The sequence below is a fragment of the Fundulus heteroclitus genome, unplaced genomic scaffold (genome assembly GCF_011125445.2).
Source record: "Fundulus heteroclitus isolate FHET01 unplaced genomic scaffold, MU-UCD_Fhet_4.1 scaffold_37, whole genome shotgun sequence".
In the NCBI taxonomy this organism is placed as follows: domain Eukaryota; kingdom Metazoa; phylum Chordata; class Actinopteri; order Cyprinodontiformes; family Fundulidae; genus Fundulus; species Fundulus heteroclitus.
The window spans coordinates 1,409,273-1,424,925 of NW_023396781.1; the positions used below are offsets into that span (position 1 = coordinate 1,409,273).

General features: G+C 39.4%; 1 long non-coding RNA gene across 1 annotated transcript; it reads left to right on the forward strand.

The window, feature by feature from the left end:
• The first annotated feature begins 8,362 nt into the window (after positions 1 to 8,362).
• LOC118560052 lies at positions 8,363 to 15,439 on the forward strand. Its single transcript, XR_004929040.1, has 6 exons — positions 8,363 to 9,014; positions 10,564 to 10,676; positions 11,114 to 11,266; positions 11,630 to 11,746; positions 14,856 to 15,009; positions 15,188 to 15,439. It is a non-coding gene; the product is annotated as an uncharacterized LOC118560052 (long non-coding RNA).
• The last annotated feature ends 214 nt before the right edge of the window (positions 15,440 to 15,653 follow it).

Genomic DNA, 15,653 nt, shown 5'->3' on the forward strand with positions numbered 1-15,653 from the left:
CACCAGATGCTGTGGGATGATGGTGTTGAATGCTGAACTGAAGAACAGCATCCGCACGTGCGTGTTCTTCTCCTCCAGGTGTGCCAGGCTCAGATGAAGAGCGGAGGAAATGGCGTCCTCAGTGGAGCGGTTCCGCCGGTAGGCAAACTGGAACGGGTCGAGTGTTGGGGGGAAACTGGAGATGATGTGTTCCTTTACCAGCCTTGAGCACCCACCCAGGTATGTTGTCGGGGCCTGGGGCCTTCCGTGTGTTGACTCTCCTCAGAGTCTTTCACACGTCGGCTGTGTCAAGGCAGAGCACCTCCTCATCCTGGTGGGGAACAGCTTTCACTGCTGGCGTGTTGTTTAATGCCTCAAACCTCCCAAAGAAGTTGTTGAGTCCATTTAGGAAGTTTGCATCTGCTTCACCCACCGGGGGGGAGGGCGTGTTGTATTCTGTTATTGCCCATATGCCTTTCCACATGCTTCTGGTGTTGCTTGCGTCGTGGAAAAGCTCCTGGATTTTCTGACTGTGGTTCCGCTTCGCTAACCTGATGTGAGGGCTGACTTTAAGGCTGAATTCCGTACTTTTAGCGCTTGACGGACCGCCGCAGTAATCCAGAGTCGTTGGTTGGCTCGGGTGATGATGGTCTTGGTGGCGCTGACGTCCTCGATGCATTTGCTGATGTAGGCTGACACAGTCATGGCGTACTCATCGATGTTGATCATGTCCTCATAAGTTGCTGAAGCTTTGAACATGTCCCAGTCAGAGCACTCGAAACAGTCCTGGAGCGCCTCCTTTACTCCCTCAGTCCAAGCTCTCACCTGCCTCACTGTAGGTTTAGCTCTGATCAGCAGGGGCCTGTATGCAGGGGTTAGCATCACAGTGAGATGATCTGACGAGCCCAGGTGGGGACGGGGGGCTGCTCTGAATGCTCCTTTTATGTTTGTGTAGACTAAGTCTAGAGTGTTCTCTCCCCGAGTTGCAAAATCCACGTGTTGGTAAAAATGGAGTAGAACAGTTTTCATATTTGCCTGGTTAAAATCCCCTGCAATGATGAAAACACCCTCTGTGTGTGTAGATTGCAGCTCGGAGATTTTCTGATAGAGAACGCTCATAGCCTCATTTGTATTAGCGCTTGGAGGGACATAGACCGCTGTGATGATAACAACAGTAAACTCTCTAGGCAGGTAAAAGGGTCTGCAGCTGATAATCAGTAGCTCTATGTCCGGAGAGCAAAAGCTTGTGACTATTCTAGCATTTTTACACCAGTTGTTGTTGATGTAAATGCAGAGTCCGCCCCCTCGGGCCTTACTGCTTCGATGTTTACATCGATCCGCGAGGAAGGTGGCTAGCCCCTCTAGGCTAACGGCGCTATCAGGCGTTGATGATGAAAGCCATGTTTCTGTCAGGATGAGAGCGCAACAGTCTCTAAACTCCCTCTTTGCAGAGAGCTCGAGTTGTAGATGATCCGTTTTGTTGTCCAGTGAGCGGAAGTTGGAGAGCAAGATGGATGGAAGCGGCGATCTAAATGGGTTAGCCTTTAGCTTAGCTGCTAGCCCTCCGCGACAGCCGCGCTTCCTTGGCCGGCTCAGCCGCTTGCGCTTCACTCTGCTCCGGCGCGAGTTGCCAGAACTGACCGCGGCCTTCTCGGTCTCTGGGTCTTGAGAGCGAAGTGCACCGAAGCCACGTAGGCAATCGAGCGTTGAAGTGGTTACAAGTCCAAAAATACTGCATGACCGTAATTCCAGCAGGCGTTGGCGATCGTGCACTAATCGGCTCGGTAGATGAGTGGTTTCCAGTGAGTTTGGCGGCATTTTTTATGCAAAAAGTCCGCGAGTTGGTACGGAGCTGTGTTCGGCCGCTGCCGCAGGGGGCGCCGCCGGAAGTACAGATTGATCTAAACATTTGCAAATCTTAGTACACATTTTCAAATCGTAGTACACATTTGCAGATCTGAATACAGATTTGTGGATCTTTTACACATTTGCAAAACGGATTACACACAAGTAGTTTTACACATTTACATATTGTTGTACAGACACACAAATCTCCATAATATAAGAGTAGACCCCGCATTGACTGTCGCGGCGCAGGAATTACGGCCGCCATCTATCTAGATTTATTTACACATTTTCAAATCTCACTGCACACACACACAAATCGAGATACAGACATACAGCTCTCCACACGGATTTGCAAATGTTAAAGCTACTATTTTGGCCCCATAGGTTCTGCCTATGCTGCGATGCGTCAGAGCGTCCGCCATGTTAAATGTGGCAAATCTGCAGTTACTCAGTCACTTAAACAGTATCAGAGGGACTTTAATCTTAGGATATACTTTGTATTCGTAATATTTTTATTTTTGTAATAGTACAAGTTTATTTTCATGTCCCTTTAGCTCATTCTCCTTAATTTATTCTCGTAAAGAATAAAAATAATTAAAATAATCTAACCTGGCCCTATTACTCCGGGAGTGAAATAATTCTGCAAACTGTGACTATTCTGGAAATGTTCCCTCTTAATTCTCATAATTTGACGTTTTTCTCATGACATTTTTGTTTGTTTGTTTGTTTTTTTTACTTTATTGTCCTAGGTTTTTTTTCATATTAGTAATTTTACCTCTTTAATACTCCCCCAAAAAGTCTGTTCCTAAAGTTTCACATGTGACACGGTTCTATGAAATAATGAAGAGCACAATGTTTATATTTAACAAATTAATCCTTATATTCATAACACACACACACACACACACACACATACATACATACATACATACATACATACATACATACATACATACATACATACATACAAACATACATATAGATAGATAGATAGATAGATAGATAGATAGATAGATAGATAGATAGATAGATAGATAGATAGATAGATAGATAGATAGATAGATAGATAGATAGATAGATAGATAGATAGATAAAGATATAGATATGTATAGGCAGCTATAATCTTGACCTATAGTTATATATAATCACACAGCTATTTGGCTTATTTATAATACCTGAAAATCTATATATGCACATCTATGTCTAAATACAATAGTCTGTACTGTATGCCAACTAAAAACCTTGAAAAAGAATGGTCTTACACTGCTTTTTCCTAGTGTTGCCACTCTGCAGCTTTAGTGTGTCCAGTTTTGCAACATGGTGCAGTCTTAGTTTATAGAAGGCAGATGCAAGTAGTGAATCAGCCCGAATACATTTCCATGCAGCACAGGAATGAGGCATCTTCTCTGATCCACGTTCACAACAAAAGAATTAAACTTTTTTCTGCCACATACAATATGCCGGTGACGTTGACGTGTGAACCTGCGCCCAATGACGCGTCTACGTATATGTTGTCTATGTCCTCAACCACACAAGTATGACGCGCATGGCGCACAGAAACAACGCAACGATCCACACAATGACCCAGTGGCCCACGCTCTCTCTAACAAACAGCAATATTCATGCTTAGCCCATTTCTAACAAATTACAAAAATAAAAGGAAGAAAAATCGCAATACTACACACCAGGGTTAACTCCTAACCCTGATTTGCGGATTAAGTATTCGTAATGCTGGTGAGGAGGACTAGAATTCCCAGGTTCAGGCGTTGTGTCTGTGACATCCAGAGGAGGAAGTGGAGCAACAACATACGCTTAATTTCTACTCTTTTGGCAAACATTACAAACCAGATTTGACAGCTTAAAAGTCCATGTTCTTATTTTTTATTCTTCACCGCACAATCACAGTAAGCTCATGGAAAAAGTGTCTGCTGCCAGATAAAGAAAAGTAAACACCAATTAAATTTTAGTAAGGGTGTGTATAGGTTTTGCCACAAAATACTATCTCTAATATTAGTTTCTTTACAGTTTTGGTCATAATATTGAAAATAAATAAATCAAAAGTCAAATAATTATGCTAAGTCTTTTTTCGATCAAAGCAAAATCAGGTAGGCTTGGCATGATCTGTAATGGCCGTACAGCTGCAGGCACCATTGAATCGTTTTCTTTATTCACCATCTCTCGGTTAAGAACAACGAGCTACACTGCAAGTTTGTTTCAGCGTCGCATCACCAAACTGTGTACTTGCACCAGTGTTGATTATTTACTTTTGTCGTGGTCAGTATTTATATACCATTTGCTTTAATTATGATCATCATTCTTAATAAATGACCTGGATGACAATGACAGGTGACGGTGGATTTTCGGCACCGCAGATGTGTCAATAACGACGATTAGTGCAAGTTGATAAAATATCCCCAATGCCCCCCCACCTTAAGAATGTATCCGGCACCACTGGTAGCAGGGGACTTATTTACAACAAAATGGTGAAAAAACATTTCCAAAAATCCAAAAAATAACAAGTTCACTCAGCTACACTGACCTGGTTCTCTCCTCCCTCCTGAACATCTCAACTTTTGTGGGAGAGAATTTAACTCATTAAAATGAAGACTCAGAATGCAAAGACGAGGCGAGAAGAAACGGTCTCCATATGATGCCAGGAGGACTTTTATTCACACGTTCGACACGTTCAACAGCCACAGTAAAAGTCCTAACCTTCGTATCCCGACTCCCTCTTTTGAGGCCTTTCTCTACTATGGGTGTGAATGTGTGTGTGTCATGTATCCCAACAGATGTCTTCTTTCTTCCCTAAATGGAATACTCTTACCCTGTGTATCAGAGAATAGCTAAACATTTAATCACTCTTAACCTTATAAGGAAGATGCTCAGTTCCTTGGTCGCAACAACAAGTTAAACCAGGCCCTGTTGTCTCCTGCGTCTATAAGCTGTTAAATTTGACTACATCAAATTTAAATAGTTGTCCTTTACCTCTCTTCACCTGGTCCCTTCCTGTGACAGCTATAATTAAAGGAAGTGAGACAACACTTCCTCCTGAAACACAGGTAAGTAAGGTAAGTTTACCAAAATAAAATGCACAAGTTAAACGATCAAACAAATACAACCTGGAATTGTGAATTGATTTAAACCAAGATGTTACAGTAAATAATCTGTAAAAATGCTAAACATACACAAACTCAAGATATTATATGCTTGCAGACTGCAGAATAAACAAGACGTGGCTAAATCAAGCAAACAACAATGTTACCTAATATATATATATATATATATATATATATATATATATATATGTGTGTGTGTGTGTGTGTGTATATATATATATATATATATATATATATATATATATATATATATATATATATATATATATACAGTGTGCGATTTGCAAAAAAACCAGAGGGGGGATCATTTCAAAAGTTTTATTAATGAATAAAAGTTTTATTAATAATGGTTAGCTAGCAGGGGCTCTTTCAGGTAGCTAGCAAGATCCAGTAGGTTAGACTATTGTTTTTAAACTTGCGCCATCTACTGTCAGGACTCGGGAGTGGGTATTAATTCACTTTAACCCCTTTGAGCAGAAAACGTAATAATACTCTTTAAAAACAAACAACAAAATTAATTTACAAATGTAAAGGACACAAGACATGTATTAATATCAATTTTGAAAAATCCATCATATTCAGGGGTTAAAGCAAAAACAATCAATTTGACTGAAAACATTTTCTAGTCAGCCCATATATTTCCAGGGCCATAGACGTCTAACCTGACAACAGCCAGCTGCATGTATCGCTCCGCCTAGCTCCACTCACATCCATCTGGAACACCTCCACAGGAATTGCCTTTACTGAAGGCTGGGCCTTATCAAAACTCCTTGCATATGATTGGATAAGCCACTTGTCTGTCATCTTTATCGACGTGCTATTTCAACCACTCACACCGAAGCTAACCCGTGACGCTGATGAGACCGACGCGGAAAAAAAAAAAACTTTTTTTTTTTTTTATGTGTTTGCGGCTGTAGTGCAGGGTTTCCCGCAGCGCTATCTTGGCGAGGCGGCCGCGGAAAACGTGTCGTCCACCCCCCCGCTCCGCGAGCCGGTCCGCGGAAAACGTGTCGTCCACCCCCCCCGCTCCGCGAGCCGAGGCGCTAAGAAGAGGGGGGAAGACAGGCGGCAAAGCGCCGCGGGTCGGAGTCGATCCCGGGCTGACCGCCCGAGCCGTTCTCTGATGTTCTTTTAATGAAACAATATCAGATAGATTGGACAACACGGAAGAAATAGCAGCATCAATGCTAACGCTTGCTTCCTCGATGCGAGCCGCCATTGTTGTTGGAATCTCACGGTGGCTTCTCCACTACGTCACATCCATGAAACACCCGCCCTGCGTCCTGATTGGCCAGACCAAAAATTTGGTTGGGGAAATCATTTTCAATGAGCCGTGTCCCAGATGTATGTGAGTGGAGCTAGGCGGAGCGATACATGCAGCTGGCTGTTGTCAGGTTAATAGACGTCATGCCACCTTAATAACCTGATTTGCTTGTTGTGCAAAGTCCTCTGTAACCAAATCTGGTAGTTCCATTGACAATTCCTGTATCTCTTCCTCCTTTCAGCTTCAGAGCCTTTGCACCATCCTGGACAGTTCTCTCCATAATCTCCTTCACTTTCCACATCCATAACATCACCTGGTTAACTTTAATATTTGCAGCATCAAGCAAGTTCTTCCTTCGCACTTTTGCCAAACTGGTCCACAGTCCACTCATCTTTCCACTTTACAATTTCAAAACCCTCCATAAACTGCAGCTAATTCAAAAGACAGCAGCTTGCATCATTACATCATCTTCTTCACACCTGTACATTAACTCCACTGTCACATTCAATATAAATCAATCCTATATACTCTGTGTCCCCACCTCTCGCTCATTGACTGCTGGAGATGGTCAACAGCCCCTCCACGACCTTCTTTGTTACAGAAAAGCGCAGGTGGAATAATATTTATGATTTTTTTTACTTTTTCCGAATCAGACCCAGTCAAACGGGGACATCGTTTCACATTCCGACCCTTTTACTTCTTCTTAAAAAAAAAAGCGCGTCATGCTAAATTAGCCGAGCTACAGCGTTACTCTTTCAGTTTTAAATTAAACATAACAGCGACAGACACACTTACCGACAGAAGTTGTTGTCAGCTGTTTTATGCACTGAACTTTTTGACCTGTTGGTTTGCATAAATCCAAAGAAAACCTTTGACCACCACAACTTTCATTCTTGCATCTGCGGTCAGTTTGAGATGTTCTTCCAAAAGTTGAAATTATTGGACACCGATAAACCTCAAACTGGTAGATTTCCGCTTTGCAAAGACCCGCCCTACTCTCCTTCTGATTGGCTAATGTCCTGGCTCTGCCAGATTTCATTGGTTGAGAGCAGCTTCTGCTTGAATAAAAAGTCTACACGGAACATTTTGCACTAATTTTCCAAATGACGAAAGTCCCTCTCAGCGACGGAGAACTTTAACCCCTGATGATATTTCTTATTCAGATCGGAGGGGGGAGGAATGTATCCCCCCCCCCCCCCCCAGGGATAAAACATGAATGACCAGAGGGGGGGATGTCACAAACAGAGGGGGCGTAAATCCTCCCCATCCCCCCCAGCAAATTGCACCCAGTATATATATATATATATATATATATATATATATATATATATATATATATATATATATATCTGAGGCAATTGGTGCTGTCACCCACTTTTGTCACGATTCACCCAGGTAAAAAAGTAGTATACTTTAGTGTATTAGAAATATGATTGAAGTACGTGAAGTATGAAACAAGTATGCTTCTACTTGTTGTGCTTTATTTAAAGAGTACTTAATATGTACTTTTTAAAAGTATACTTCAAAAAAGATGTAATTAAGTTCAACTTAAGAGTCCAAAAAGTAAGTATACTAATTTACCAGTAATCAAATTATTATTTAAATGTACTTTTTAAAAGTGTACTTTGTTGTTAATGTATTTTAAATTGTATAGAAGTTTATTTTTTTTAAGTGTATTAAATGTGACATACTTAGAGTGGCAATTCAGTGTACTTATGGAAAGTATATTTTTTGGAAATTAATTGTTAGTATACTGTTTTAAAGTGTACTATGATCTCACTTTATTAGAAGTGTGACTTCTGTATGCTTTATTTAGTACACTCTAAAATAAGTTTATTTTTAGTAGCATATCAGAGTACTTTCATAAAATATGGTAAAATACAAAAATATTTTTTATGTTCCATCAATAAAACACACAATAACGTAATAAAGCTCACATCTCCACAATAAACTATGATAACATAAAAATGTCATCTTTTTATTCAAATAACATCTCTACGCTTTTTTGTGTTTTTTCTTCAGGCTTGCATTATGTTACGCGTTTATCTAGGCTTTTATTTTGAAATATCCTCATGCACTTCCGGTCCTGCCGTGAAATCGTCTTCCAAAAACGGGCCGTTTTTTTTTTTTTTTTTTTTTTCATTAAGTATTTCTGGTTTTTGGTTTCTAAATTGTGTTGACAAGAAAGGAAAAACTGCTTTGTTTTTCGTTTTTCCGTTTTTGATTTTAAATGGAAATGGAAATGGAAGTAGTTTCAGTTTTTCGTTTTGGTTTTCCGGAAAAAAAACTTTGATTGTACAGGTCATAGATATCCATAATAAAGGCCTTTATTATGGATATCTATGGTACAGGTGGCATATTTGAATAACTATTGTTGAGCACTGCAACAGATCAAGATTCAAAAATCAAGACTAAGCAGTAGATGCTATGAATGGACGGACCCAGGAATTGGACCTACCCATCATTCGGTTCCCACATCCAATCAGTGTGCGCAGCATCATCGACATCCAATCACTATGTAGAAGTTTGGGCGCCACCCAAATAGTTAATGTTTGAAATTATTCATCACTGATACTCAGGCGATAACAGGGTAAAGTTAGCACAATGTATGGGTTGTTTTATTTCGTAGACGGGTCCGTTATTGCAGATAGTACATCTATTATACAGGATGCATATATAAATGCTGGTATTACAGTCACCTGCAAGGAAGACCTCCAGTCCCAGGAAGGCTGGATAGAGGTGATTTTACCAGCTAAACGCAAGCAAGATCCGAAGCCGGTTGCAGCCAAACTGCTGTTCATGGCCGGGTAAGTTCTAAAGCATTCAAACTATTCTGAATACTCTTTGTAACATTAGCTAACCGACTACTGTCATGTAATTTAACGTTACTGATGAAGTGCTTGAAACATAGACTGTGTGTAAGCAAGAAGTTAGGAGAGGCTGTGCTGTATCGTGAATAAGTAGCACTAACGGCCGAAGGGCGTTGTTAGGCACGACGCGAAGCGAAGCTTGCCTCTAGTAGACCTACCTTATTGCTTTTATAAAACTGTTCCCACACAATATTAAAGTAAAAAGAAATATTAGTGAAACTTTCATGAAGTTAAATCAATAACAACATTCCTTCCGTTAGAAAAAAAAATAGTCCCTGACCTTGAACCACAACCGTTTCAATGTGTAATGTGCATGAAAGCTCAAATAAAAACAACAAACCGTTCTCAAACTTTGTCTCATTCTTTTAATTTTTTTTTTACCACACAATATTTGTAAAATTCCCAGACACAAATAGGTTATCTAGGGTGACTATATTTTGATTACCAAAAAACAGGACACTGGTCCCAGCAAACAGATACTCAAATGATACTCGAAGTTTACTCAAGATGCCTTATTAATTTCAATACATTTAAAGTAGGCTATGCCTCCTATGTATGGGTAGAAAATTGTTATATTTATTACAAGACGCAAATTCAGATAGGCTTCTCAGAGGTTTCTCAAGATGTTTTATTATGACAGGTTTCAAAAATAATGAATGAAATGATGATAGAAATAATGTATTTTCTGTATTAGGAGAAATACATATATAAATAATAAATAACTAAAAGAAATACCTCCAAATTGAACAAAAATAGCTCTCACAAACTTACAAAAACGAACTAACAAAATATATTTCTATCTTTAGTTTTCTTCCTCTTTATCCTGTTTTTCTTCCTCATCCTCCTTGTTTGCCCATCTATATTTTGATGTATAGCTGATCTTTCCCTGCAGTTTTTTGAAAACCAGGACATTTTCATCACTTTATAAAAAACAGCCAAGACAGGCCGTGAAAACAGGACATATCCTGGAAAAAACAGGACTGTTGATCACCCTAGCTTATCTCTCAGCACGAGAAAACTTTTTCTTTTTGTTTATTCCGTTATTTTCTTTCTGCACTAAACTAAATATTTACATAGCCTAAATAAAAAAAATAAGGGCACACATTTTGATAGATAACAGTAAGGTCTTAATTTATTTTATTGTCATTAATTTAGTCACTAAAATGCTGCCAAACAAGAGATAATAATCAATAAATATTTGATAAATAGATAATTTTGATAGATCAAAATTCATATTTGTAGAAGTCTCTCCAAATTGTTCCTCAAACCACTTATCCATCGTCATGATGCCACCTAGTAAATGGAAATTTACTTTAAACATTTTAGCCTCTTTTTAATTCTTACTTTTTTCATGTTTTTTTCTATTTTTATGTTGATACGTGTAGTTGCTAAGGGTGTTGCTAAGGGCGCATTCCTGACTTGAACATTTTATTTTTTATTAATAAAAGGTCACATTGAATTTGTATTTTATGTGTCTTCTTTACAGAAAACTACAAAGAAGTAGTCCAGAAGTGTGTTGCTTACCTCAAGTGGGAGGATATATGGTCTTCCTTCGGTCAGTCTGGCCAGAAGAAGGGGGCGGTGAATCAAGGAATGACCGTAAGCTTGACTTATGACTGAACAGTTATGGAACATTGTGTTTCCAGTTTACAAATAATGCTGTGTCATCGTAGAATATGTTTGCCATGGGAGTTACATTGTGAATTTTTCCAGACTTTTCCAAGCTGGGTGCTCAAGCATTTAGCAGATTTAGCCAGCAAATATTTATTTGAAATGATAAATATTACTCAAAAGACTGAAACAAATCAAGTTAGCTATTTTGGAATGCCAGGCATGTTAAGTTAAGATTCAGTCTCCTGTTACAAATATTGTCAATGTGATGGATGGATGGAGGTGGATTCTTGGAAAGTGTGTCACAATATATAGAAATGCACTTGCACAAGCTATTAAAAAACGAGTCTCTGCAGTTACTTAAAGTGGTGGTGTGGACATAAGTCAAAGTTTATCATTCTCTTAAACAAGATGTACGTTGTCAGTCTGGTTCACAGACGGCCAAGATGGGCGAACAGCTGAAGAGGGACCTCAAACGGCAACCTACAAGACCACTCAGTTCTACTCCTGCTAGATATCAGTCTGATTCCGACGACACATGTTGTGATATTTTTGATCCACCCAAAAAACGAAAAATGGTACGTTTAAAAATGTAACTGATTTCATCAAATAAAATTATCTGTGTTCCACAGATAATTTTACAGAGTTTACAGTGGTGGATTATAGCCTATTTGTGCTAAAATGCATGCACTGGCACACTTTGTGCTTCAATTGAACAGTACCAAAGTCCAAACCCAACCTACAAACCAATGTCCTTGGTGCTCAGGGTAAGATGTAGCAGAACTGCATTTTTGTGAAAATTAGTTACTATGCAAGAGTGTATGAACTCTGTTGATTTCTTCACACTCTCACACCATGAAAATTGTGTTTTGGCGTGTGTATGATTAGGAGTGTAGCTGCCCTTTTTGTTTAAGGTAATTAGGTTGATGTTTTCTGCATAGGTGGTACACATCAGTGAGGAGGAGGAGACGCCATCCCTCAGGCGGAGTCTCAGCGGCCAGGGACGGAGCCTGCAGTTTTTGCTGAAATGGATGAGGACAGTTTGAAGGCTCTGAAAGGTGGGTGGTTGTATATGTATGCTACTGATGCCAGGGTTATCTCTGCCACCACCTGAACCCTCCCATACACCTACAGTCATTTTCATTGAGGTCATGAAGTCAACTTTATGAATTTAAGACATGCATCGCACTGTTAATTTCAAGAACATGCATGTTACATGTTATGTCTTAGAATACAGACCTGACTTCCCACATTACAAATTTGAAAATAATCCACTTAACTCAAGTGGTACGGATATAACTACAAGGCCTCTGGCAGAGTGGCGCAGGTACCAATACTGTGACCACAAGTGTCATACTGCTTTTATACATCTCTTCCCCTTCCATCGTGATTAAAGATATAAAATTGTGTTTTCAATCATTTATGTAGACTTATTTATATATCCACTCCAATAAATAGTTCTAATCTTCCATCTCTGTTGTCAAGCATCTCAACTTATCAGTCAAGAGAAGGGTCCAGTGAGACAGGATATATGGTCTTATTCACATAAGAATTTGCAGCAGTTGCTTGCAGGGTTCCCACAGTTTATGGAATTTTTGTAATATCATGGATTTTCAGGAACAGTCAGGAAATTTCTTAATTTTTGGGGCAAAGTCATGGATATCAGGGATTTTTGTTTTAGCAGTTTAAAATTGTCTTGCGAAAATAAATTAATACAAATATATTTCCATACAAAATTGGTGTATATCTGGTTATTAGCTCAGGTCAAAGGTTTTCTTTGGATTTATGAACCAGCAGGTCAGAAAGTTCAGCGGATTGAACAGCTGACAACAACTTCCCTCGGTAAGCGTGTCTGTTGCTGCTCCTGCAGTTAATTAATTATTTTCACCTGTGGCCATGTCACCTGTCAGCGTTTATTCCCTCCTTCCAGTAACTTAGCTGATAAACGCAGCGACCGACCAGGAACCTCCTCATTATTCGCTGTTACGTTTTATTTAAACTCGAAGAGTAAAGCGCTAGCTCAGGCTAATTCAGCACAACACGCTTTTTTTTTTCTTTCTTTTTTTTAAAGACGGGTTGGAATGTGCAACAATGTTCTGCATTTGACTGGGTCCGATTTGGAAAAAGTAAAAAAAATAAAACCCACCTGCGCTTTTCTGAACAAAAAAAATGGCAGTCAATAAGCAGCAGCTCCACCTGATGAGCCGCTGCGCACCACGACACTACTTAAATGATGAGGATTTAGATACATACAGATTATTAAGGAAACTACGTCAAAAAGATTAAAAAAATAAACTGCAGCTACAACATGGACTGGAGAACGGGTTCTAACTGAGGGAGACTAATAGCGATTCTGAGAGAGCTTTAATTAAGTTATTTTTTTTATTTTAACACGGAGTGGAGTGCGATGTTAAGCTTCACTGTAGAAGCAAGTCGTACTAGAAACCGCTGAGAAAGCCTCCTGTCTGTGGATCTATGGACTCATTTTACTCCGACCCTAAAACACCTACCAGACAGACAGTACTGCAGCCAAGATTACCTTCAACAATATTTAACTTCACGCAATACTTTAATAACATTTTGGTAATCAAACATTTTCATATTTAAAAGCAAGTTATGTTTTTTCTGATAAACTTGGAGCAATTTTATTAAACTTTTTAAAAATTTAACATCCCATCCTTCATCGATTTTCTATACCCACTTTTCCGTACAGGTGTGACGTCAAGCCATATCTGATGGGGAAACCACTGATCTCTATTTATTCACTGGGTGCTGATTGGCCGTATATAATACAGGTCGCTGTGAAGCCACCAGCCGCTACACTGGTACTCCCTATTTTCCTCCTGTAACTAGGGAATATGTGCGCTACAGCATCGGATAACGAATATTTTCTCATGTTTCTCATGACTTTTAAAATGTCAAATGCCATATACTTTTATGTTATGTACTAAAACTATCAAGTACTGAAATATTATGCATGTTATTTATATATATATATATCTATATATCATGTAAAATATTTCAGCACCTAATTTCCTAGTAGTTGATAGTGTTAGTACTTCCACTGACTGTAAAATTATCTGTGAAACGTTTTAACACAGCCAAAAAACTGCTTGTTGTTGCAACCAAATCCTATGGGATTCTGTGAGAGTAGGGAGTAGCAAGATGGCGGCCAGTGACTTCAATTTTTTGGGCAAATCAGCAATCCAGGGAATAAATGTAGATCAGTGGGGGAAAGGCATTCGACATCACACAGGGTCATGGGGGGCTGTTGACTCTCCAGCAGTCAGTGAGTGAGAGGCGGGGACACAGGGTCCATCCTGGACAGGTATCCAGTCACAGGGCTAAAAGTTAGCAGTTTTATTACACTTTAAAATAGTTAAGTGATGCCTTTTTATAAACTCAGGAGTTGTGATAATTAATTGCTGTGCAATAACGGGCAAAGCAGAGACTGATTATTGTAATGTGCGATCTGTGTTAAACTAAAATGTATGACATCATAGTGTTGTTTATGTCCTGCATTGTCCAGGTTGTGGTTGGCCTTGTATGCTCATAGGATTAATGTATACTGAATGTGACAGGAAGCCAGAGGAGGTAATGTTCAGGTGTGAAGTAGATGATGTAATGATGCAAGCTGCTGTCTTTTGCACTAGTTGTAGTTTATGGAGGTTTTCTGGAGGGAAGGGAGCTGAAACTGTAAAGTGGACTGTGGACCAGTTTGGCTAAAGTGTGAAGGAAGAACTTGATGCTGCAGAAATAAAACTTGGAAGCAGTGGATGGAGAGAGCTGTCAAGGATGATGCCAAGGCTCTGAAGCTGAAAGGTGGGACAGATACAGGAATGGTCATTGCATATTGTAAAACTATCAGATTTGCTTAAAGTTGACTTTGCACAATAAGCAAGTGAGGGAACTAATGTGGCATGACGTCCACGGTCCCGGGAATACATGGGCTGACTCAAAAAAAATTCAGTCAAACTGATTATTTTTGCTTTAACCCCTGAAATAAGCCAATACACAAAAAAATCTTACAATAAATCTCACTAATCTTACGTACGTGGAGGTACGGTTTGTGTTAAAACACTTGAAACCAAGACACGTGCCAACCTTCCCTATAGAGAAGTGTTCTTAATTTACCTTTTGTCTTTATCTGCTTGTGTGTTTTCACAGGTGTCATTGGGCAACTCAACAGTGAGAGTTCCAAAACGCCTCTATCAGAAGCTGAGTGGGAGGAGGATGTCCCTCTTCACACAGGAACTGGCCACATTGGTGTTTGGCGGGAAAACTTTGGCCAAGGCAACTCTCACAGGGAAAGGAAAAAAAGGTGAGCTGAAGGAGCAGCTTGAGCCAGAAAAAACAAATGCAATTATAGGTACAGTAATGTCATAGTTATGAACCCAAATCCATTGTCATGATTCATTGACAAATCCATTATCATCAATGATTCTATTTCAATGTTATACATCATGTTTTAATTCATGCCCTCTTTCCTGTTTTCACAGATGCAGTGAGGGAGCGATTCCCCAACACCGAGGTGGCAGAGATCCGGGCCCTTCTACGAAGGAAGTGCAACAATGAGAGCTACAAGGCCTCTAGTAATTCAAGTCAGAGCTAGATGTGCATTGTGTAATAAGTTGTTCGCCATTGTTCTGTTCCCGGCATTTCAGAGAAAGGTGACAGTTCAAGGTGTTGATCAAGCAGTAACTGCTTTTGTATGTTACTTTCGTGGTAATAATAAAGATCCTTTTCTGAAATGCAATGTGTAATCTGTTGATTTAATACACTTGAACTGAATTGTAATATAATACACTTTTTGTGTAATAGCAACATTCATGCTTAAGTATAAGTAAATGGGGATAAAAGTGCAGATAAAATATACATCAAACAATTTGTTTCTACCTTACACTATAATAACATTGCACTGAAAGTACGTGTCTATGATGTTTAGGTTGTAATTGAAATTCACTT